Source organism: Oryctolagus cuniculus, chromosome 7 (genome assembly GCF_051225735.1).
Source record: "Oryctolagus cuniculus isolate XC-2025 breed Fujian yellow rabbit chromosome 7, ASM5122573v1, whole genome shotgun sequence".
NCBI classification, from domain to species: Eukaryota; Metazoa; Chordata; class Mammalia; order Lagomorpha; family Leporidae; genus Oryctolagus; species Oryctolagus cuniculus.
The window spans coordinates 70077989-70102740 of record NC_142873.1 but is presented as its reverse complement, the minus strand read 5'-3'; the positions used below and the strand labels follow the sequence as shown (position 1 = coordinate 70102740).

The window sequence follows — 24752 nt, the reverse complement described above, 5'->3', positions numbered from 1 at the left end:
ACATACACACACACACGTCTCATGACTACTCATGCTTCAGATCAGATTCAATTTAAATGGATGTCTTCAAGAAGCATTTTCTGTTTCTTTACTTTCCAGGCTAGGTTTAGTATATACTGGTGACAGCTATTGCAGTACGCTTTCATGGTATTTACTTACTGTATTAGCCCGGCGCCGCGGCTCACTAGGCTAATCCTCCGCCTAGCAGCGCCGGCACACCGGGTTCTAGTCCCGGTCCGGGCGCCGGATTCTGTCCCGGTTGCCCCTCTTCCCGGCCAGCTCTCTGCTGTGGCCAGGGAGTGCAGTGGAGGATGGCCCAGGTGCTTGGGCCCTGCACCCCATGGGAGACCAGGAAAAGCACCTGGCTCCTGGCTCCTGCCATCGGATCAGCGCGGTGCGCCAGCCGCAGCGCGCCGGCCGCGGCGGCCATAGGAGGGTGAACCAACGGCAAAGGAAGACCTTTCTCTCTGTCTCTCTCTCTCTCACCGTCCACTCTGCCTGTCAAAAAAAAAAAAAAACTTACTGTATTGAAGTAGCCTATTTTATTGTCTTCTTTCAAGGTCTGTGACTCTTTTTCCATTGTTTTGAAGTCAGCCCCTGACTCTGCCTGGCAAAAATGTTGGTATATGTTGAATTTAAATCAAAAGAAATTCCTGTTTCTTCAGCCTCAGAGCATTACCATCTCTAATCCCTAACATGAATTCTTACTTAATTCTGTTCTCATTCTATTATTCTACAAGTAAAAATAAACACATGCAGAAAGATTTTTACTGAAATATAATACAGCACAAATCATCTTCAGCAGATATTTATTGAGTAGATCCTCCTACCAGGTAGTACAAAGATTCCAGCTGTTTTCATTATAGGTGAAAGAAACAACAAAACAATAAATGAACCATTCAAATATCAAGGAATTATTTGTATTGTACAAAGATAATGTTATACAAGGACTGAGTTCCTTCTTTAAATTGAGTAATAAGAGAAGTCTTTTGAAGAGGGGACGTTTAAGCTGAAGTTTGAATGTCCTAAGAGAGCTTGTCAGAGGAAGAACATTCTAGTCTAGGGACCAGCTGTTATAAAAGCCCTGGGGTGCAAACAACTTTGGACCTCAAAGGAAGTCAGTATGGCAGAACCACTGCCATACAGAGTATAAGAAGAAAATGGTTTGTGATAAAATTAGAGAAATAGGCTGGGGAAATTACCTAGGATAAGGAGTTTGAATTTTTTTCCAAGGAAAAGGAGAAATCATTAAGGAATAATAAAATATTATTTTTGCTTTTAAAAGTCACTTTGGCTGCTGTGTGGATAATGGATTGTAAGGGGGCACAAGTACAGACAGGTCAGCTAGAGAGCTATTACTGTGGACCAGGTGTGTGGCCATGGAGGCTTTGTCTGAAATACTAATCTTAGAAATGGAAAAGATGCAGATAAAGTTAGAAAATGCTACAGGGACAAAACTAACAAGATACACTTGTGGATATGAGTCAAGGTTGAATGAAAGATGAGACTCAAGGTTAATTTCTAGAGTTTTTACCTGGGCAACTGAATGAATGAAAGAAAGGTGTTATTACAGAAATAGAGAAGATAAAGAGTAATTTTTTTTATTTTAGACAATGACTGCAAAAGTTCTGTTTTAGTTGTAAGTTTAAGCTCTCTGATTAAACATTTACAGTAGTACTACTCTTATGCACGCTTTTGCATTCCATGATTTTAGGTACTTCTGTCAACCTCGGTCCAAAAAACATAATATGAAAAATTTCAGAAATAAATAATTTGTAAGTTTTAAATTGTATGCTGTTCTGAGTAGCATCATGAGATTTTGTGTTTTCCCACTCCATCCCAGCAGAATGAGAATTGTCCCTTTGATCAGTGTATCCATATCCATCAGTGTATGTTACCTGACCATTTGTCACTTAATAGCTGTCTCAGTTATCAGATCACGTGTCATGGTATTGCAGTGCTTGAGTTCAAGTAACCCTTATTTTATTTAATAATTGGCTCCAAAGCATAAGAGTAATGATGCTGGCGATTTTATTATTTTCTTATAGTAGTTCTATTTTATTATTCATTATTGTTGTTAACTCTGTACATAATTTATAAATTAAACTTTGTCATACATAGGTAAGAATGAGCAAAAATTATATATATATATATACACACATATATATACACACACACACACACATATATATATATATATATGGTTTGGTACTATCCACAGTTTCATTCTTCTACTGGGGGGACTCTTGTATATGGAGATCTCAAATAGACTATACAGATATGGTATTCTTGGAGGTAGTCAGCTGAACATAAAGGATTGCAAGATTTAAAGACATGGAGTGTTCTCATCTCTTCCCTTCGCTTGGAGAATATCCTTCAGATGATAACCCTTCCTCCTGAAACTGATTTAGCTTTGGGATCCCTTTCAAATAAATCTTCAAGAAGCCACACCAGCTGACAATCAGCTTCAAAGTTTTTTCAGTAGTTTGTATAAATATATAGTTTCAGGCTAATTGTATTTCCTTTCACTACTGTTAAACTAAATTTTTTATTATTTGCTCTTTTTTCTTTTTCTCTGATAACCAAAGTGATTGTCAAAAATTCTAATATAATTGAAATGTGTAACTGATCTACTGAAATGCTCTCATAATCCCATCCCTTGAGAAAATAGAAAACTTCAAGGTATCTTAGTCATTTAACAAATGCTCTAGTGCCCACTCTCTGGCAAGCAGTAAACAGAATAGACGAATGCTCAACCCTCGGAGATTACATTTCAGATTTATTTATTTTTACTTGCAAATTAGAGCTACAGAGAGAGGGGGAGACAGAGATCTTCCATCCACTGGTTCACTCCCCAGATTGCCGCAACAGCCAAGGCTGGCCAACTGGAAGCCAGGAGGCAGGAGCTTCATCTGGGTCTCCCATGTGGGTGGCAGGGGCACAAGGACTTGGGCTATCTTCCAGGCACATTATCAGGGAGCTGGATCAGAAGTGGAGCAGCTGGGACTGGAACCGGTGTCCATATGGGATGCTAGAGCTATAGGCAGACTTTGCCAGCTGTGTTCCAGTGCTGGCCCCTGGGGATTACATTTCAATAGGGGAAACAGTCATTTAAAGGTAGACGAATATGCAAGTATGTAATGTGATGTCAGTTGGTGACCAGTGCCATAAAAGGAAAGCAAGAAGATTGCTAATGTAGAAGGGCTTGGAGAGTCGTCTACATATGGCGATATTTGAGCCGACATCTCAGTGGTGAAAATGAAGGCCAGAAAAAGAGCATTCCTGGTAGATGATGTTTCAAGTATAAACATACTGAGGCAGGGGCATGTTTGACATGTTTGAGAAAAAGCAAGAAAAGGACAATATAGCTGGAGGTCAGTGAGCAAGACAGAGGGGTGTATGTAGGTTTGTGAGTTCTGGAGACAGATTGGAGTAGAAGATATAACTTGCTGTATTTAAAGCCATCCTGTTGGATGAGTTTGCCAAGACAATAAGTATTCATAAATAGAAAGAGAAGAGGTCTGAGATCTGAGCACTGGTGGAAAGTGAGGAACAGGAGGCAAATGCAGCAAAGAAGAGTAAAGTGTAGCGGCCAGTGAGCTGGGAGGAGAGACTAGAGCACACAATGTTTATAGAAGCCATGTAAAGAAGGTATTTCAGAGAGGAATAATCACCCCTGTGAAGTGCTTCTGGGACTGTTAATTGGTAATGTAGCCCAGACACTCAGATACTGAGAAGGAAAATCTGATCAGAGTAGTTTCAAGAGAGAAAGGGAGGGGAGGAAATGAAGATAGCAACTGCAGTCAGCTCCGTTTCAAAGCCTTTTGCTGTAAAGAGGAGCATTGTGATTGCTTGGCAGCACCAGGAGCCCACTTTGAGGTTTGTGGTCATGAATTTAAAGTGAAAACAACCACACAATTGCATGTTTTTCTACAGTTTTGTTCAGCTACTTGGTAAAAAGTATGGAATTGACAGAGAATTGGATTTAATAGGTTTGGGGGTATGTCAGGTGAGAACTGACAGAAAGAGGCAATGCAGGGATTATGCTGATTGAGAGTTTAGATTTAAAGGTACTGATATATACCTTAAAAAGATAATAGGGTCAGGGAAAAGAAGTTCTGTGTGGGAAGAAGTATTAGAGTGGAAGTAATCAAGAAAAGTGATCCAGAAATAGGAAGGGTTGTTAGATGACCTGAGTTGAGATGTTAAAGTCTAAGGTATAATTATAGGGGCAGAAGATACGATCATCATGTGGAGGGCAAGTTGTATAAATGGTCTACATGGATACTTAAATCAAGAGTAATGAAAAGGCTGGGGTTGGAAAGGTCATAAGCTCGTTGCTAAACTCTCCGGTGACTGATAATACCATCAAGAATTGTAACCCTGGAATAGTCTGATAGCTAACTGTTTGCCCAGCAGGTAGTGAGAACAGTAATCTAGATGTAGTAGTGATAAGCAAGGATACCTGTCATACCACAAACCACAGCAGTACATGGAAATACTAAGACAGTAGACTCCTTAACAGTGTACTTGGGAAGATGGTCCCCTTGAGGGACAGCCAGTTTTTAGGTAGAACATGAACATGCTAACGTTGTTGTGTTCATCAGCTAGGTAAAGTAAATGTGATACAGTATGGAAAACTATTCAGCCATAAAAAAGAATGAAATCCTTTCTTTTGGAACAAAATGGATACAAGTAGAAACCATTATGCTTGGTGGAATATGCCAGTTCCAAAAAGATAAATAACATATGTTTTCTCTGATATGTGGTAGTTAATATAGAATACAAAAATGTATGGGAATGAATGGACATCTTGTGATTTGATTGTTTTTAGTCCTTGTTATACTCCTATGAAACTGTGGTCTTTCTGCTTATTACTTGTTAAATATTATGGTACATGAAGTCTGTGATTATAGAGTAGATTGAAATCATGTTTTTTGCAAAAATTAAAGAAAAAGAAAGGAAGGAGGGAGAGAGAGAGGAAGAGAGGACGAATGGTTACCTTGTTAGAACTGTGCCTATGAAATACATGAAACCTGTTCTCTTTTATATTAATTTTGAAAAAACACAGGATTTCATGAGAACTGTATATTTAAGGGTAGTTTTTAAAAAAATTTTATTGACAAAGAAACCTGATAAAATGCAGAAAAAATAACTGTTAACAGTATTTCTTTACAATCAATTTAGGAATCTATACATATAAATTTAGCTTCTCTATGTATTGATTGTTTTATTTTTATTTTATTTATTTATTCATTTATTTTTGACAGGCAGAGTGGACAGTGAGAGAGAGACAGAGAGAAAGGTCTTCCTTTTGCCGTTGGTTCACCCTCCAATGGCTGCCGCGGCTGGCGCGCTGTGGCTGGCGCAGTGCGCTGATCCGAAGCCAGGAGCCAGGTGCTTCTCCTGGTCTCCCACGGGGTGCAGGGCCCAAGCACTTGGGCCATCCTCTACTGCACTCCCTGGCCACAGCAGAGAGCTGGCCTGGAAGAGGGGCAACCGGGACAGAATCTGGCGCCCCAACTGGGACTAGAACCCGGTGTGCTGGCGCCACAAGGTGGAGGATTAGCCTATTGAGCCACAGCGCCAGCCTTTATTTATTTATTTATTTTTTATTTTTTTTTTTATTTTTGACAGGCAGAGTGGACAGTGAGAGAGAGAGACAGAGAGAAAGGTCTTCCTTTTGCCGTTGGTTCACCCTCCAATGGCTGCTGCGGCCGGCGCGCTGTGGCCGGCGCACCGCGCTGATCTGATGGCAGGAGCCAGGTACTTATCCTGGTCTCCCATGGGGTGCAGGGCCCAAGCACCTGGGCCATCCTCCACTGCACTCCCTGGCCACAGCAGAGAGCTGGCCTGGAAGAGGGGCAACCGGGACAGAATCCGGTGCCCCGACTGGGAATAGAACCCAGTGTGCTGGCACTGCAAGGCGGAGGATTAGCCTAGTGAGCCGCGGCGCCGGCCCGGTCTTTTTTTTTTATTTTTATTTATTTTTTTTTATTTTTGACAGGCAGAGTGGACAGTGAGAGAGAGAGAGACAGAGAGAAAGGCTCTATGTATTGATTGTTAAGAGTGGTGGGTGTCAGTATTCACAGGTTCCAGATGAAAGATAATAATATGGCCATTATTTTCATAAAGTTTGGAGATCATTTTTTAGGTAGCAAAAGAATAATTCAGCTATAAAAACTGAAAGGTACACAGCAAAACTTAAGAATGGTTCATTCTTGTAAAAAGTCAATATGTATAACATGTATTTCTTTTTACCCATAAGAGAGAAAAATTTAATGTGCATATGCATGTGTATATGTGTGTGTGTGTGTATCTGGAATGAGTTTTAAATTATACTTCTTTCTAATTACTGTCAGATAAACCTACATTTCTGACTTATTCTTTAGCAAACATAAGTTTTCTAAATGTAGTGACATTTAAATAAAACAGTAGCTCCAAAATACAAAAAAATTCCAGTACAGTTTATTTTCCTATTAAGAAAGCAAACTTAATTTACTTTAACGTTCACATAATAAAATATTTACAAGGAAATCACTCTGAGATTTTTTCAGGTTGGTTAAGTTTTTCCCATCAGCCAAAACTGATTTTAGGAACTAGATGCAAATTCTTTAAGACTTCACAAAATAGAGTATGAACAAGTAATTTTCCCACTCTTAATTCATGTGTCCATTACCAGTTCACCAACAGCAAGAGAAATAATGGCATTCTTTATATATTCTCTGATTCTAATATTGCTCAACAGAACATGTACCTTGGAAATGTATGTCTGTCACTTCTAGGCTGCTCAGTGTTCCATTTGCACTTTCACAGTGAAAGTGATTTCATAGAAAAAGATAGTTGTTCTCTCAACATTTTCCAAGACAGGAAAAGGGTGATAATAAATTTCTGAGTAAAACTGGGTTGAACTGTGATAAATTTTGTTTCCCAGTGAATAGTAGGGAGGTTGAGTGTAACAACGAGAGTGTAATTTGTTACTTTCAGAAAATATACGTCTTCTAAGAGATTTCAGATTAGTTTTGCCCCACCTCCCCCATTGGTAAGGTGAATTTGAATTGAAAGTCAATCTGTAACTTACAATGCTGAAATCTGAGTAATTACCTGTAGTGTTGAATCTCACTACAACTTAAAAGGGATGCCATTTTTTTTTTCTAAATTCACTTAAAAGGAGTACCTGTGCTTGATAGAAAATAAAAGGTACCGGCCCGCAACGCGGCTCAATAGGCTAATCCTCCACCTTGCGGCACCGGCACACCGGGTTCTAGTCCCGGTCCGGGCGCCGGATTCTGTCCTGGTTGCCCCTCTTCCAGGCCAGCTCTCTGCTGTGGCCAGGGAGTGCAGTGGAGGATGGCCCAAGTGCTTGGGCCCTGCATCCCATGGGAGACCAAGAGAAGCACCTGGCTCCTGCCTTCGGATCAGCGTGGTGCTCCGGCCGCAGTGCGCCGGCCGCAGTGGCCATTGGAGGGTGAACCAACAGCAAAAGGAAGACCTTTCTTTCTGTCTCTCTCTCTCACTGTCCACGCTGCCTGTCAAGAAAAAGAAAAAGAAAAGGTACAAACAGGATATGGAAATGTGACATTTTCGAAGCCTTGCTGAATTTTCTTTTAATTACTTTTCACCAGTTACTATTCTGTACTTTTTTATATACTCATTTTTAAATATAAAGAAAAGCTTCTTTGGCAATAGTCCTTGTTAGGCAAAAAGAATTTTTCAGCATTTCTATATTAAAGACCAAAACAAGCCATTTCTAGTTGCAACCTAAGGTATATGCTTTAGAAATGACAAGTAATGGTCATGAATAGAGATATGAGATAGAACAGGAAGTAATGAAAAATTATAAACATGAAATTCTAAATCATAAGTGATCTTCATTATTTATGAATACAGTATTTGAACCAGTTACTGATTTTTATAAATCTTGTTGATTTCATGGTTAACAAGGTAATTATTTGTGGACTCTATTAAGTAAAATGTATGCTTTGCTTTTTTACCATGTAGGAAGCTTTACTGTATCTTCAGGTAGTCATATATGGGAACTTAGAGAGATTTTTTTTTTTTTTTCAAAAATGTTTTTGGGTGTTCCCTAACAATTTCCTTTGTGGTTTGCCTTTCAAGTGGTTATAATTTATGAACTATAGTTTTGGGGACTAAGATAAAGGTAAATAGCCAAGATTGTAACTTGTTCCTTACATGTATATCCATTATTATAAATCTGAGCATAGTGAAACATTATTGAAGAGCAGTTGCATTTTTAAAATCATATGTAAACCATAGTAGTGAGAGCATTTGCAGATACTGACTAGACTTTCTCCACTGGTTTTATTAACTTCTCACCTCAGTGATTTTTATTGAACCACCTGCTTTCTCCCTTACACTTTCTTAGATTTTGGAGATACAGTTACAGGCATTAATTCACTTCTTAACAACCACCCATAAAACACCCATAAATGTATCTTAAAATCCCTTACTTAAGCAAAACACCCATTCATTTCCTCTCCTCTGTTATTATCACACACACAAACACACACAGAGAATTCATAAGTATGCCTTAATTGTCAGTGGTTTTAAAGGATTGCAGCAGCTAGTTTTAGGAATTGCCTATTTTAAGGGTGGGATTACCTGCTGGCCAATGGAAGTGGGTGTCATTTGAGACTCACTGATTTTTTTTTTCTTTTAAAAAAACACTACTAGTACAATTACCATACTTAAATGAGAGTGTAATGCTATTACATTCTCATCCACTATAGAACCTAACTACTTTTTGCATTGTTTCCTATAAGAAATGATAGTTTTCAAACAGTTAACTTGAAAATACCTTAAAACACATCCATGGGTAGATTAGAAGTCCCTTTAACTTCATATAAAGTGTTGATTCATAACTGAGGGGCTACTCTAATCACAAATCTGAAGTGGTTATTTAGATGCAAAACGAAGTCCTCTAAGATACCATCTTCCTATCTAAGTTGTTCAGGAATCCATTGCTAAAATCATGTATCTCCTTTTGAACAAGAACAATGTAATTTTTCCCCTTTTATCCTAAAGCAAAAAGCTCCATAAAATGTCAAGTTAGAAATGCTACTTACGCATTTGAATAAAGAAACTGAAGTATAGTCTGAGACTTTAAATAGTTTTGGATTCTTACAGTGAAATAGATAACCATGATTAAAATAATCTTTGGGCCAGTGCCGCGGCTCACTTGGCTAATTCTCCGCCTGCGGCGCCGGCACCCTGGGTTCTATTCCCAGTTGGGGCGCCAGGTTCTGTCCCGGTTGCTCCTCTTGCAGTCCAGCTCTCTGCTGTGGCCCGGAAAGGCGGTGGAGGATGGCCCAAGTGCTTGGGCCCTGCACCCGCATAGGAGACCAGGGAGAAGCACCTGGCTTCTGGCTTCGGATCGGCGCAGCGCGCGACTGTAGTAGGGGTGAACCAATGGAAGGAAGACCTTTCTCTCTGTCTCTCTCACTGTCTAACTCTGCCTTCAAAAAAAAAGTCATTAATTTATATTTGCTTTTTTTGTTAAAAGTAAAATTTATGGATCAGAAGCAGAGTGTGCTATTTCTAATTTAAGTCCAACTCTACCATTTTTGGTTTTTGTTATGTTTAAATTGTAGCTTTCCTAATGAAATACTGTGTAATCATCAATGACTTTTTTGAAGAATAAAAGCTAAAATGAAGGGAAAAAAATCACAATATTATTCCTTTTTCCATGGAAATTTTAGAATTGTTAGTCCAATAAATAACTACTTAATATGGCTGTTTTTTCATTTGCAACTTTTATTTCTTTTACAAAGAAAGTAAATAATAAATTAATGGTGTAATATAACTAGCATTATACTTTAGTAGTAATTTAAAGTTTGACAGTGGTATCATGTGCAGTTTTTTTGATTAAAAATCAAAATTATTTTTTTCTTTTTCTCTTCTCATTTACAGACTTTACCATGTTGTAGTGTGGAATTACTTGTTTTGTGTAGGTTCACTTCTGAATTAAGTAAACTTACTGGGAGTGTGATGCAGTGAATCCACAGAAGTGTAATGCAAGAGTCTCATCAAGTAGGATGAGAACTAGACCTGTACACAAATAAAAAGAATACCAAGCTAGACTGTAAAAATAAGCAAGGCACAGTAAAAGTATAAATGATAGCTTTATCCAAGGCCCCATGTTCTAGAAACTATTGATGCCTTACTGGTACTTACATAGTGAATCTGTTTTGATCAGTGTGCCCTTATCTGTTCCTAATCTATCATTTGGCCCTATTTCCCATAGTAGTTCCCATATGACCTGTCTCCCTTTATTTTAGCTTTTTCACTTATTTTTGATGGATGTGCCCTATACTCGCTTTGCCCACAGTATTCTTATTTAGCATGGCCTTCTTCATGTTTTCCATTGCAGACCTGACAGTTCTTTAAGGCTCAGCTCTAGTGCTGATTCTTCCATACAGCTTTTTCTTCTATTCTAAACTATTTGTTTATAGATCAAATTGCCATTTTCTTAAAGCTCTCTATATAGTAGTGGGTCTCTGTACATGAATCTCTGTGCATGAATCTCATTCAGCTTTGCATCATTGTACTTTGTGTACAATGTAGAATTCTGGTGAGCTAGATTGGGAATCAGTTGGCTTGGTTATAGTTCTGGCTCTGTGACACTCAACCTTCTGTACTCTCTGTTCCCTGATGTGTGGTTTATTGGGTTCTCTTCTAATTTTCATGATTGTATGATTAAGTACCTTTTTATTTTTTTAAGATTTATTTATTTGAGAGGTAGAGTTAACAAATGGAGGGAGGGAGAAACAGAGAAAGATCTTCCATCTGCTGTTTCACTCCTCAAATCGCTGCAGTGACTGGAGCTGGACAGGTCTGAAGCCAGGAGCTTTTTCTGGGTCTCTCACATGGGTACAGGACCCAAGCACTTGGATTACCTTCCACTGCTTTCCCAGGCCATAGCAGACAGCTGGATCAGAAGTGTAGCAGCCAGGACCTGAACCAGTGCCTATGTGAGGTGCCAGTGCTGTAGGTGTCAGCTTTACCAGCTAGGCCACGGCACCAGCCCCTAAGTACCTCTTCATAGACTGTTTTACATATGATATCTGTAACATGTTCACCTAAGGCTAATAATAGAATATAGGAAAACACAAAATGTAGTCTATTTTAAGGATGTAGAATTAGGAATTTATCAGGACCTAATAAGCAGTACTCATTCAGTAGGATATTTATAGATTATACTTACTATATGAATGCTTATGTAGCTAATTTTTATTTAACATTTTTATCTGGTGTTAATTTATTGACCTTCCCAACCTTGCTAAGGAGAAATTAATCAATGCTAAAAGAAAATAAAAATCTGTTACTGACTACAGAATGTAAGTATATGCTCATTGTAGGATGCTGTTCAATTGCAAATTCATGCTTATAGTAGCATCTAATGCTGAGATTTTCTATTTGTAGCTCATATTTTAAACTATTTGTGCTTTAAAATTTTTTGATCAAAATCTTTATACTGTAAGTTTAGCTCATTTGATTCATGGAAGTATCCTTTAGATTATCTAATTATTAAAGATAGTTGTCATCCTGGTCAGTCAAATTGACTGTCAGAAAACTACTTTATGCAAAGAAAATCTTAATTTTCCTGCTGAGTGAATGGGTTCTCTTCCTGATGACCACCATTTTCCTTTTGAATGCAACAAAATCCAGGTTCTTCACAAAGCCTCCCTCCTCCCTTTGTTTTTTTTTTTTTAAACATTATTTATTTATTTATTTATTTAAGAGGTAGAGTTACAGACAGAGAGAGGGAGAGACAGAGAGGTCCTCCATCCGCTCATTAACTTCCCCAAATGGCCACAACAGTTGGAGCAATCCAAAGCCAGGAGCCAAGAGCGTCTTCTTGTTCTCCCATGAGAGTACAGGAGCCTAAGCACTTGAGCCATCTTCCACTGCTTTCCCAGGCCATAAGCAGAGAGCTGTATTGGAAGAGGAGCAGCCAAGATAGGAACCAGCACCCATATGGGATGCTGGCACAGCAGGCGGATGCTTAGCCTACTGGGCTACAGTGCCAGCCCCTACAAAACCCTCTTTAAAGGTGTGCATTTTAATACCATTTTATATGAGTTTGTTTAAGCTTTTGTAAACAAAACTAGTTGTTTTTTGTATTTTGTTAAAGTTTTTTAGAGCTCACAACAATTTACTATATTTTAAAAAATTTTTTAATTTAATAGATTCAACATGATTTTTGTAGATAAAATTCTGAGAACATAATGATATTCTCTTCCACCTTCCTGCTCTCCCACCCTCCTTCCTTCTCCCTTCCTATCTTTTTTATTTTTTGGTTTTTGAGATAATATAATTTAAATTTACATTACAGTAAAAAGGCTTAATATCTCACCAAATAAGAAGTTTAGCAAGTAAAAAGCAAAAAGACCCTAGGTTAGTGGAAATATAGACAAGTGCTATAAACAATAATTGATTTAGAAAATGACCATTTCACTCATATATAGTAAATTTTTAAGTAATCACATATCATTAAAACTATAGTCATATAATAATCTTAGCCACTGTTTTGGCAAAAGTGTAATACAAAGTTTACAAAACTATTTGCAGCAGTACTGATACATACAGACATTTCTTTCTTTTTTCTTTTTATATTTTAGCTCCCACAAATAAGGAAGAATATGTGGTACCTGTCTTTCTGGGTACTGCTTATTTCACTCAACATAGTGTCCTCCAGTTGTTAAATTTTTTATTTTATTTTTATGTGTTTGAAAGGCAGAGAGAGGGAGAGATCTATCCATTGGTTCAGATACAACAGCTGGAGCTAGGCCAAAAGGAGGCCAATCTGGAATTCAAGTTAGGTCTGGGTCTCCCTCTAGAGTGACAGGGACCCACTCAGTTGGGCTATTGTATTTTGCCTCCCAGGGTATGCATTAGCAGGAAGTTAGAATTGGAAGCAGAACTGAGCCTCAAACTATGGCACTCTGATATGGAATGAAGGCATCCCAAGTGATATCTTAGCCACTGCCCCAAATGCCAAACTTTAGTTTTAGTTTTTCAATAAAACAGTGGTTTCAAATTAAAATAAGTCTTGAAGGATAGGCATGAACTGTACGGCTATTTGTATGCCAGGTCACTGTAACTTCCTTTTGTTTACCATATTCTAGAATAAAATCCTAAGTTTTGAAAATGTCTTCTTTGAATATTAATAGGCAAGTTTTTGCATGACAAAGCTGTATCAATAATGCTATTTTTTTGTTGTTTCTATAATAGCTGATGTAAATAATTTACTTTATTATTATTATATCATAAATGATTGGAGATATCTCTGGATTCATCAGTATGTCGGGTATATTTTGTCTTTCGCAGTTTTTTGCCACTATTTGGTAAAATATGTCATCTGCAATTTTATGAATTTTCTCAAGTAGTGTCTGAATAGAGTTGATAAAGTTGCGGTTGTAGATTTGGTAACTAATTTGGTTTTGCCCTTACCTATACATTGGCTAATATTGCTATAAAATATGCTTTGTAGCTATCTCAGTGAGCTATAATACTTCTGAGGTTTTAAAAGCCAACTTTGCTGAAATTTTTCAAGCTATTTACTTTTTAAACAAATCCTCCAAACTTATCTGTTTTAAGAAGTTAATGGTTTTATCGCTTCTCGGCCTTTTGACTAAGGTCAAGTATAGAAATTAATGGTTTTATTTTACAGTCTCTTTATTAGTTAGTATTGGGGAAACTGTAGGGGAATAGAGAAATTATTAATAAAACTATCATCATTCCACCCATCCCATAATATTTCTAAAGCCAGAATATCCCAGTGTGGGTCAGGACAGCTTGTCTCTAATACTCCTCTTTGCCCTAAACAGGAATTATGTAAGACAGGGAAGGCACAGAACTATATCACTCAATTTTATGATGCTTTTAATAAAAGCTTATTAGATATCAGTATTTCAAATTAGGTTTTCTTCTTTTCTTTACTTGCTATCCAAAAGATTTCTAGACCCTGGCACAGTTTACTATAGTAATATTTTGAATGGGTAAAATATATGTTTTTCTTGTGTCGTGTGGCTAAAGGGTAGTTATGAGATGGGAGGGGAACAGTGGAGAATGGCTCCTGTCTCTGCCCTTCAGCTCCTGGCAACCATCATTCTACCCTCTGTCTCTGTATAAGGTTAAGATAGATTTGTCTATGTCTAGAATGAATTTCATTGCCCACTTTTGAACACTTCTTTTAATATTTCCTTTGTGAAGCCTGTTTGAATACTACTACATGGAATTTGCTGTGTTTTAATTTAGTACTATAAGCATTTTTGTTATAGAACCTGCACATAAGCTTATTTGTTTAAATGTTTTCTTGTCAACTGGAGAAGAATTACCAAATGTATTAGTTTTCTGTTGGAAAACAGAGCGCCACAGTTTTACCAGCTGAGAACAATACTCATTTTTATTTCCATATTCCCATTACCACTTGCTGGCTCTTCTGCTCAATATTTCACAATGTTGAAACCAAGATGTTGGTTGGAACTATGGTCCCATCAGAGACTTGGGCCATCTTGCAAGCTTACACAGCTGTTGGTAAAGTTCATTTCCTTTTGGTTATATAACTTGTAGTGTTTTATTTCCTTCCTTCCTTCCTTCTTCTCTTCCTCTCGTCCTCTCTTTGAGAGGTAGAGTTACAGATATAGAGAGGGACAGGCAGAGAGAAAAGTCTTCCATCCACTGCTTTACTCCCCAGATGGCTTCAACAGCCAGAGCTGAGCCAATCTGAAACTAGGAGCTGATCTCCCACGCTGATTTGAAGCTGGGAGCTGGTCTCCCACTCGGGTGCAGGGGCCCAAGCGCTTGGGCCATCTACTACTGCTTTCCCAGTCCATAGCAAAGAGCTGGATTGGAAGAGGAGAAGCCGGGACTAGAACCGGCGCATAAATGGGATGCCGGGACTGCAGGCAGAGGATCAACCCACTGTGCCACAGCACAAGGCCCCGCAGTGTCTTATTTCTTTAAGGTCAGTAGGAAAGCGTGTGTTTTCCCTTTGAAGATTTATATTTGATCAAGTCAGAGCTACCCTGATTGATTACATTGATTTATTGTTGGTTGGATTGGTTGATCTCAGCCAATTTGTGGCATTAATTACATCTATAAATTCCCTTAACAGTGTTTTATTGGATAGAAGCAAGTCACAAGATCTGCTCCCTACTCGTAGAGGTCATTGTATATGAAGGTGACTAAGATAATTTTTTGTATGTTAGCCATACCCTATATTTCTCTTCTATATTCTGAATACCTAACCTAGTGCCTGGAAAAAGTTGATGTTTGTCATTGTAGAATGGAAAGGTAGTTGGATGGGTGAATGAGTAGTTGAGAAAACTGGAGCACAGGCTACCTGTATTTGAAATGTGAATGTTTTGACTTTCAGTTTGCTAGAGTTATATATTATCCAATGATACATAAGGAAATACATTTTACTATTTTAAAAAAGTGTCTTGGTGCAGGTGTTATGGCACAGTATATTAAGCTGCCTCTTGGCCTGCCCCCATTTTATATTGGAATTCTGGTTCAAGTCCCAGAGTTCTGCTTCTGATCTTTTATTAATACACCTGGGAAGGCAGAGAATAATTGCCTGCATATTTGGTTCTCTGCCATCCACATGTGAGACCCAAATGGAGTTCTAGACCCTGACTTGGGCCTTTCTAAGCCCCAGGAATGGCAGGGATTTGGGGAGTGAACCAAAATATGGAACATCTCTATGTCACTCTGCCTTTCAAATAAATAAATAATAAAATGTCTTCAAAACAATACATAATGTCTATTCCAAAAGTACAAAGGTGATGCAGTATTACAAAGTTCATGGGTATTATTCATCACAGTATACTAAAGGAAGAAAAATCATGTTATTATTGTCACAGATGCTAAAGAGTCATTTGAAAAATATCCAGTACCTATATCTGATTTAAAAAGCCAACTCAGTAAAATAGGAAAACAGTGGATACCTAGCATGATGTACCGCAGCGTTAAAGCTGCCACATCTTTCTTCATAGGGGGTAACAATAGAGCGTGTCCACCAAAATCAGGATCTAGGCAGTGATTCTCTCTGTTGCTTCTGATTTTAGTAATTATTGGCCTGTAAATCAGACAAGAGAAAGTATTTGAGGTTTAAAAATTCAAAGAGGGTTTCCTTAGAAATATCATTAGACATCTGAAAAACCCATGAGAACTTAGGTAAAACTATGACAAGTAAATAATTTAATAAATTAGTTATACAGTTCCATTTACATATCAGAAAAATCTAGTTGAACAATACAATTAAAGAGAAGATACCTGTTCAGTAGCACTGACTAAACAATGTAAAGTCATAAAACTGATGTGACACGTGGGAGACCTCAAGAAGCTCCTGGCTCCTGGCTTCAGATCGGTGCAACTCTGGCCGTTGCAGCCATCTCGGGAGTGAACCAGCAGATGGAAGACCTCTCTCTCTGTCTCTAACTCTCTCTGTAACTTTGTCTTTCAAATAAATAAAAATAAATCTTTAAAAAAAAATTTAGGTGACAAATTTAAGTGTTCTAACACACACAAAACTAGACTTTAATAATCCTTTTCCCCCCAACAATGGTGTTTTTGAAGAATCATCATAAACATGTCAGCTCATATTATGTATAAACTTACACTGTCCTAATAAAATGGCATTTTTTTTTCTAGTGAAGAGATAGTAAAACTGACATTAAAAGGAAAAACAAGCAGGAGGAATAGCTAAGAAAACCTTGAAAGAGAAGATATAAAAGACAAATCCTTTATTGTTAAAATTGTGAGAGACCTGAAAAAGCAAACAAATGGAGCAGATGCTGAAGTCCAGAATTATGTGCATATAGAAATTCAGTAAAGATAAAGGCAGCATCTGAAGTCAGTGGGGAAAAGATGGCCCTTCTAGTAACTAGATAGCCATTTGGAGAAAGATAAATTTGGGACTGTGGCTTATACTACCCACTTGGAAAAATTCCCTGTTGTTTAGAGCTCTAAGAGTAAAGCATGAAGCCATGCAGTACCAGAAGAAAGCATGGCTAAAGTACTTTACAATATGAGAATTTTAGGGACTAACTATGGCTCAAAACCTGGATTATGTCAGTAAAATAAAAGATTGATGAGCTAAGCTATCTGAAAAAAAAAAAAAAAAACAGCATTGGCACAGAAAAATGGCAACATGGGAAAGGTCAAATGCATTATAAACTATAATACATATTTGCCCCTTATATCACAAAAGGTTAACCTTCCTAAAGCAGAGCTCCTAAAAGCAAAAATTTATTTTAAGGCCAACGTCCTGAGAGAAAAATGAACAGAAGTACATTTATTTAGTTCATAGATGAAAATACAAATGTCTGTGAACACTATACTTCTACCCCACTCATAAAAAGAAGTTGTTAGTTAAAATTCTCACCTAATAGGTGGATAAATGTTCAGAAGTTTACATAATGTTTTGACAACGCTATGGTGAAATAGACACTCTAATACCTTGCTGACAGAAATGAGAGTGGTATTGTCCTATGGAAAGAAATTTGGCAATATCTAGCAAAATTAAGTAAAGATTTACCCTTTTGATTAAGCAGTTTTACTTCAGAAGTATATCCCCAAAGATAAATTGTCAGAAAGAGAATATATTTATAAGGTCATTCTTTGTGGCTTTGTAATAGGATTGAGAAGAACACAGATGCCAATCAGTAAGCTAAATCTGTGCAACCCTAAGAAGGGAGAATAATCTCTATATATTAATGTGATTTTCAAAGATATAGCATTAAAACAAAATAGCCCCTGATATGTGACACACAATAAATAGGCACATGGCACGAGTTCTATAAAAGCACTGCTACTTTTTATAGAAGGCAAAGGAATATGCATATAATCTAGATGTCTTCATTTAATTTTGAAAAGAATCACTTAAAAGGATAAACCAAAAGCAAGTATCATAAATATATTTACCTTCAGGCTGAGAAAGGGGAGGGAATCAGAAATGAGACTTTAAATATATATAGTTTTAATATACTTTGGACTTTGGAATAGCTTTTGGAAAAAAAAATCAAAAAACCTTTAAAGATTATTAAGATTTTAACAATTTACTTGCTGCAAAAAGAAAAAAGTAATCTTTTCATTCTTCAATTTTAATACTCATTGTCTTATTTATGTGTAATTAATTTCAAACTCTGCACAAGGATAGAGCCTACCTACACTTAAATTACTCTGCATTTCGCTTGAACAGCCATATCTGTACCTCAGCAACTAAATATTTTAATGAAATCAACATCCAAGTTATGTGGCACTTAGAAATCAACCTTGGGATACTCAATAAAAAATACATACGTTTTCACAGAAATGCTTTTAAAAACTCTTTTTGGGTAAACAAATAAGGATTCTTTTCTGTTGCTTTTTATCTTATGTTGGGTTTGCGCCTAACAAACATGTGACTTTGAAAGTCAGCACTAAGTATAGGCCCAGAATGGAAATTAGGTGTCAGGGATTTATTTCTGGTCATGTTTTGAACATACCAGTCAGCTCTCAGATGGCAGAAAACTTGCACATTGTAAGCCATCACTGCCTCTTTCCAAGGTCCTCTTGGGTCATTTTTGCTATTCATAGTTTTCTGAGCCTTTTCATTTCTTTTTGTGGTCAAGCTTACTGTAACACTTTGAAAGATTAGGACTGATCGTATCTCCTAACGTTAGGACTTTCCTGTAGGCAAAAATGCTTGGGGATAACCAGCAAAGCCATTTTCATGACTTCATTGGAGGCAGTGAGGCAGACTGGTGAAGAGCATTCCCAGTGGAGCCAACTGCCTGTGTTTAAGAGCTGCTTTTACTGTGTGACCTTGGACAACAAGTCACTTAAACTCTTTATGCCTCAATTTTTCAACTTTAAAGTAGGAATAATAATACCTATGGTAATTTGTAGTGTGTGATTTAAATGGGTTACATGTAGAAAGTCTTGAACATTGCCTGCCGGCCCCTCTTGCCTTCCTTCCCATAGGCAGCAGACATTTAAACTAGATAAACGTAGTTTAGCTCAGATTTCTAATAGTTTTTTGGAACTAGAGATTAGTTAGCACTATAGTTGCTAACTTTACTTACTTTTTTCTTCCTTTTTTTTTTTTACTGACTTTGAGGATTTTTTGTTCTGGGCTAAAGTTTATGGTGTTTGAGGCTACCTAAATGATAATTAATATAGTTTTGAAAGTCTTAATAAATATTTCTGTTGTTTTTCTGAACAAAATCCTGTTTGGCCACTACTGTACTTTTTAAATGCAGATTAGTAACAGAGCTTCATCTCCTTCCTGTGCCTACCCTAGTACTGCCACTGCTTTCAGCCAGTGACAGATACAGATACAATAAGAAGGCTCCTCCATTTCTCATAATCTTTTCAACCCAAGTGTTACCATATTTACTATAAGTAACATGAAGTCATTCCTGCCTAACCTCTCAAGGCTGTGTGTATTTTGTGGAGTTTTTTTCCCTCTTACCTCAGTGATTCCAGTCCTTTCCCATTTTAAGAACTTTTTTGATTTCAATTACTGATTTCAACTTCATGAAAATGAAGAAAAAAACTTTAATTAAGCTGACAAATTGTACAACAGAAATTCAGGATGCTGATTGTTCCTTCCCAAGTATAATTCTTTCTCATATGTTTGAATAGAGGATACTATACTTTGCTTTCTGTTTATTATTATCTTTTTTGGAAGTGACTGTTTTACTATTTAACTATTACTGTGAGGGGTTGAAAGTCATGTCAAATGAGAGCTATTCTACATTCCAACATTCTTCCAGTAACATTATTAAATAAATAATACATTCAACAGATATGTGTTAAGTGCTTATTGTGTTCCAAGCACTGTGCTGGGCTCTGGGAATAACATGAATAAGTCATGACCTGGACTGTAATGTGATGGGATACTGCAGGTATGCAGGGAGCTTTAGTTCTACATTGTCACACCCAACTGGGCCTCTTATCCCTGTGCAATAAAGTAAAAGTTATCTGAACCCCTGAGTCAGTTTTCTTATATGCAAAATAAAGGAGTTTCTCTAAATGATCTCTTGTAGTCTTGCCTTCATCTGACAGTCTGTAATTCTAGTATTTTCTTATGGATACTTAGGCTGTTATGAAGATTAAATTTTAAAAATTTTAGGAAAGCATCTTAGAAACTATTAAGTGCCATCTAAACAAAGATTTTACAAATTATTTGCTAATTTGACTTTATATACTGATGTCTTCAGTCCAGAGACCAGATGCATTAAGTGTTATAACTAAGTTCCAGAAGCTTAAGGAAAAGGGTGACCTTTTCATGATTTTTGCTTCAAGTTCATGGGACGTCTCAGGGTATCTTATTATCCTCATCTCTGAGTAAAGTATGCCCTCTGAAACATGCAGTGATTTAAACCATAGGTCTCAGAAACTCAGTAAAGTTATAAACTGCAATCTCAGGTAGTATAATTTTATTTGTTCTGTATTAGGCTTATGAATTTGGGATTCATAGATAATTATCCTTTACTGTGAATTAATAGATTTGTGTGAAGATGTGACACATACCATTTCTTCAAATTTATGTTATTGTAAAAAGTAGTTTTCTTTCTGTATGTTTTTAGATTATCAGAACTACTGATTTTATGAAGCATGACTTAGCCTATAGGCCAGTTCACAAAGTTCAATCAGTAGTTGTGTTTTAATTTTTATTACTGATGCTTATTCCCAGATTTAAGCAGAAGTTTTAACTCTGAAATATTTATTGCTAAACATGATTGTCTCTGGCCTGATTGTTTGTCAAAACTTTTCATAAGGTAGACCCTTTTGTTTATTTTCTTTATAATTACTGCCGGATAATTTTATTTACTGTGGAAATGGTGAGGCTGTTTCACTAAAAGCTGCTTCTTATGTATGATTTTAATATATTTTCATTTGCAAAGTCACTGGCAGTAAAGAGTAGTAACCAACTATTGCTCATTTAATGTTAGACTTAAGGCTAAAACTTCCAAATTAATTTTATGTTTATGATTATATGATTATAAATTTGATTTGTTTTGTGCTTTTGAAGAATAAAATCATTACCCTGTTTTACTGGTAAACTGATACCTAATGACTCATCCCTTTTTATATATCATAGGAAAATAGTGTTTCATTGTGAAAACTAGAATTGGGTTAGTCAACCAGAAGTGAACCTCTAATTGTTTGCAAATGCTTACTTTTTGGGTTTGGATGCAGCTCTAAGTCTTAGCTCAGTCAGGAATTTGCTATGCTTGTCTTTTTCTACATATCCTCTCATTATGGCTAGATAGATCCATGCTAGAATCCCTTTTATGATTCCCCATTACTACAGTTAATCAGAAAAACATGAACACAGACTCCTAAGCTAAACCCAATTTTAAAAGGCAAAAACTAGGGTTTCTTTTACATTTTTATGGTTTTTGAAATAATCGTAGAAATTGACGTTGGTTCTCAATTGCATGGCACCGTATGATTTAGCAATCACCTTTTCCTCCCACTACAGTTTCATGACCTAGTTGGAGCATCTGTAGCTGAAACATTATTTGAAAACTGCGATTGGAGAAAATTGCTGTGGCATATCCATGTACTTTGTTTTTTTTTTTTTTTCTTTTTTTTTTTTTTTTTTTTTGACAGGCAGAGTGGACAGTGAGAGAGAGAGACAGAGAGAGAAAGGTCTTCCTTTGCCGTTGGTTCACCCTCCAATGGCCGCCGCTGCAGCCGGCGCACCGCGCTGATCCTGGCAGGAGCCAGGAGCCAGGTGCTTTTCCTGGTCTCCCATGGGGTGCAGGGCCCAAGCACCTGGGCCATCCTCCACTGCACTCCCTGGCCATAGCAGAGAGCTGGCCTGGAAGAGGGGCAACCGGGACAGAATCCGGCGCCCCAACCGGGACTAGAACCCGGTGTGCCGGCGCCGCAAGGTGGAGGATTAGCCTATTGAGCCACGGCGCCGGCTTCATATCCATGTACTTTGGTTAAGAGCTTGCTACTGTTGGATGTAAACATTTTATTAAAATTCCACCAAAGAAGGCAATTCTAAATTTCATACTAAAAATATTATATGTTTGTTTATTTGAAACACAGAGTTACAGAGAGATCAGGAAAAAGAGAGAGAGAATCTCCCACCCACTAGTTCACATCCCATTTGGCCACAGTGGCCAGGGCTGGAACAGGCTAAATCCAGGAACCAGGAGGTGAATTCCGGTCTCCCACATGGGTGGTAGGGGCCCAACCCTTGGGCCATCTTAGATATCTCACAGGCAGCACCTTAACCCACTACACCACAACGCTGGTCCCTTATTATAGTTTTAAAATACATGTTTACTTCTAGCATTAATTTACTAAAATGTTCATTTTTTGATTAAATGTTTTAGTTACAGTGAAAGGTGTCAGCATAACATGGACTGAAGACTCTTCCATATTAGAAAAAAATAATAAAGTTTTAGATTATGTTCCCAGAGAGGTGAAAGTTCAAAGTTGTTAAAGTCCTAGTTAAATTTGCCAGAGGGACCATTAGACATTTTATCTGGTCACTTAAAAACAAGACTGTACATATGTAGCATGAGCCAACCAGTCAACATCATTAAGGTGTAATAGGTATTGCCTACTTCTAATGTGTTCAGAAATTACTGCAAAATTACTAGAATATTGACAACTTTATATTATGTGGTTCTTGAATTGAAATGAGTGATTTCTAAATTCTCTTAATTCTAATAAGGTATATCGATGATTATAGAACTTCTGTACCATATGTAGAATCCTGAAACTAAGGGCCTCACTGAAAATGAATTTTAGGGGAAAAAAGGGAAATACTAGATTCTTTTTTATGAAGATGGTGGCAGGGAGTAGCAGACTTTGGGAGGCAACACACATGGAATATATATATATATATATATATATATAAAAGATTTAGATAAGTCTTAGATGGTTGTTCTGGAGACTTATTAAGAAACTGCTGGACTGTCTAAAGGACTGTCCTTAATATTTCGAATCTGATGTTAGGATTTGTTATAGATTAAACCTAAGTGTTCTAAAACAATATTTCAAAAGTTGGTTACAGAAAGATATTTCACAGCTTTGCTAAGTAACTTATTCATTGTTGTATACCTTATGTTACAGTTTAGTCCTATTGCTTCATTTTTCTTTATTTTTATAGGCATATTTGAAAATAAGTTGTTAATACATAAGAAAACCGTTTACTTGAAGTTCATAGAAAATGAAAATGGATAGTAGTTGTTTTGCATTCATATATGCCTAGTGAATGGTGGGTGCTAAATAAGTGTGTGTTGCTTAAATTCCATTACCACTTCTATAGGCTTTTCAAAAATATTTACTTATTTATTTGCTTATTTATTTGAAAATCAGAGTGACAGATAGAAAGGGAGGAGGGAGGAAGGGGTGAGGGGAGGAGAGAAAGAAGGTGGAGGGAGAGAGAGAGAGAGAGAGAGAGAGAGATTTGTTTTTTATCTACTGGTTCCTGGTTCATTCCCTCAAATGACCACAGCAGCTAGGTCTGGGACAGGCCCCAGCAAGGAGCCAGAAACTCCATCCTGGTCTCCTATGTGCATGGCAAGAACCCAAACACTTGGGCCATCTTCTGCTGCCTTCCCAGGTTCATTAGCAGGAAGCTGGATTGGAAGCAAAGCCAACTGGAAGTCAAACCCACACTACCATGTGGGATGCTAATGTCACATGTGGCAGCTTAATCTGCTGGCCCTCAATAGGCTTTTTTTTAAAAAGAGTTGTTGGGTCAGCATTATGATGCAATGGGTTAAGCTTCTGTCTGTGACACTGGAATCCCCTAATAGCAATGATTCAAGTCCCAGCTGTTCCACTTCTGACCCAGAATGCACCTGGGAAAGTAGCAGAAGATGGCCCAAGTGCTTTGAGTCCCTGCCATCCATGTGGCAGACCTGGATGGAATTCCAAGCTCCTGACTTCTGCCTGGCCCAACCCAGCCTTGGCTATTGTGGCTATTCAAGGGTGATTCGGTGGATGAAAAATCTCTTTCTTCCTCTCTGTCGTTCTGTAAATTGGTCTTTCAAATAAATAAATAAATCTTTAAAATAGTTATAAATTACTTTGAAGCTAGGTATAGTATATTATTTGCACTTTTATTTTCAGTGTCTAACATGCGTGTGGCACGTGATAGGCATATAGTAAATGTCAGCTTAAGCTTTTTTTTTTTTTAAAGAATTATTTTATTTATTTTGAAAGACAGGGAAGTTACAGAGAGAAGTAGACCCAGAGAGAGATAACAAGGTCTTCCATTCACTCCCCATATGTCCGCAGTGGCCAAAGCTGAGCTGATCCGAAGCCATGGCAGAGAGCTGGATCAGAAGAGGAGCAGCTGGGACTTGAACTGGCACCCATATGGGATGCCGGCACTGCAGGCTGGGGCTTTAACCTGCTGTGTCACAGCTCCAGACCCAGCTTAAGCTTTTCAAAACTGGGCTTAAAGGCAGTTATTCTGGTTCTGGTTTTACCTGCTCACTAATGATGTCCTCAGACAAGTTACTTTGGGGCTCTTGGTCTCCATTTTCACAACAACAGAGTAAGATCCTACAGAGTAAGATCCTATCTGGTTCTAAAAAATCTGATACTAAGTATACAGTAGGTATTTGATAACTACTTTGTTTTGATTGCTTTTTTATTTTTTTGAATTTGCAGGCTTACCTAATTAATGGAGTAAATCTTATATCATTTGGTGACATTACTTCCTTTTCTAGTATCTAATAACAATTTCTATATTCTTT

The 24752-nt window shown here is 37.4% G+C and overlaps 1 protein-coding gene and 1 non-coding gene across 6 annotated transcripts in view; one reads left to right on the top strand and one right to left on the bottom strand.

The window, feature by feature from the left end:
• Positions 1 to 24752, top strand: part of SLC30A7 (solute carrier family 30 member 7) — a 96006-nt gene that overhangs the window by 38634 nt on the left and 32620 nt on the right. The window lies entirely within an intron of this gene.
• LOC149125606 (small nucleolar RNA SNORD36) lies at positions 15809 to 15888 on the bottom strand. Its single transcript, XR_016211446.1, has one exon. It is a non-coding gene; the product is annotated as a small nucleolar RNA SNORD36 (small nucleolar RNA).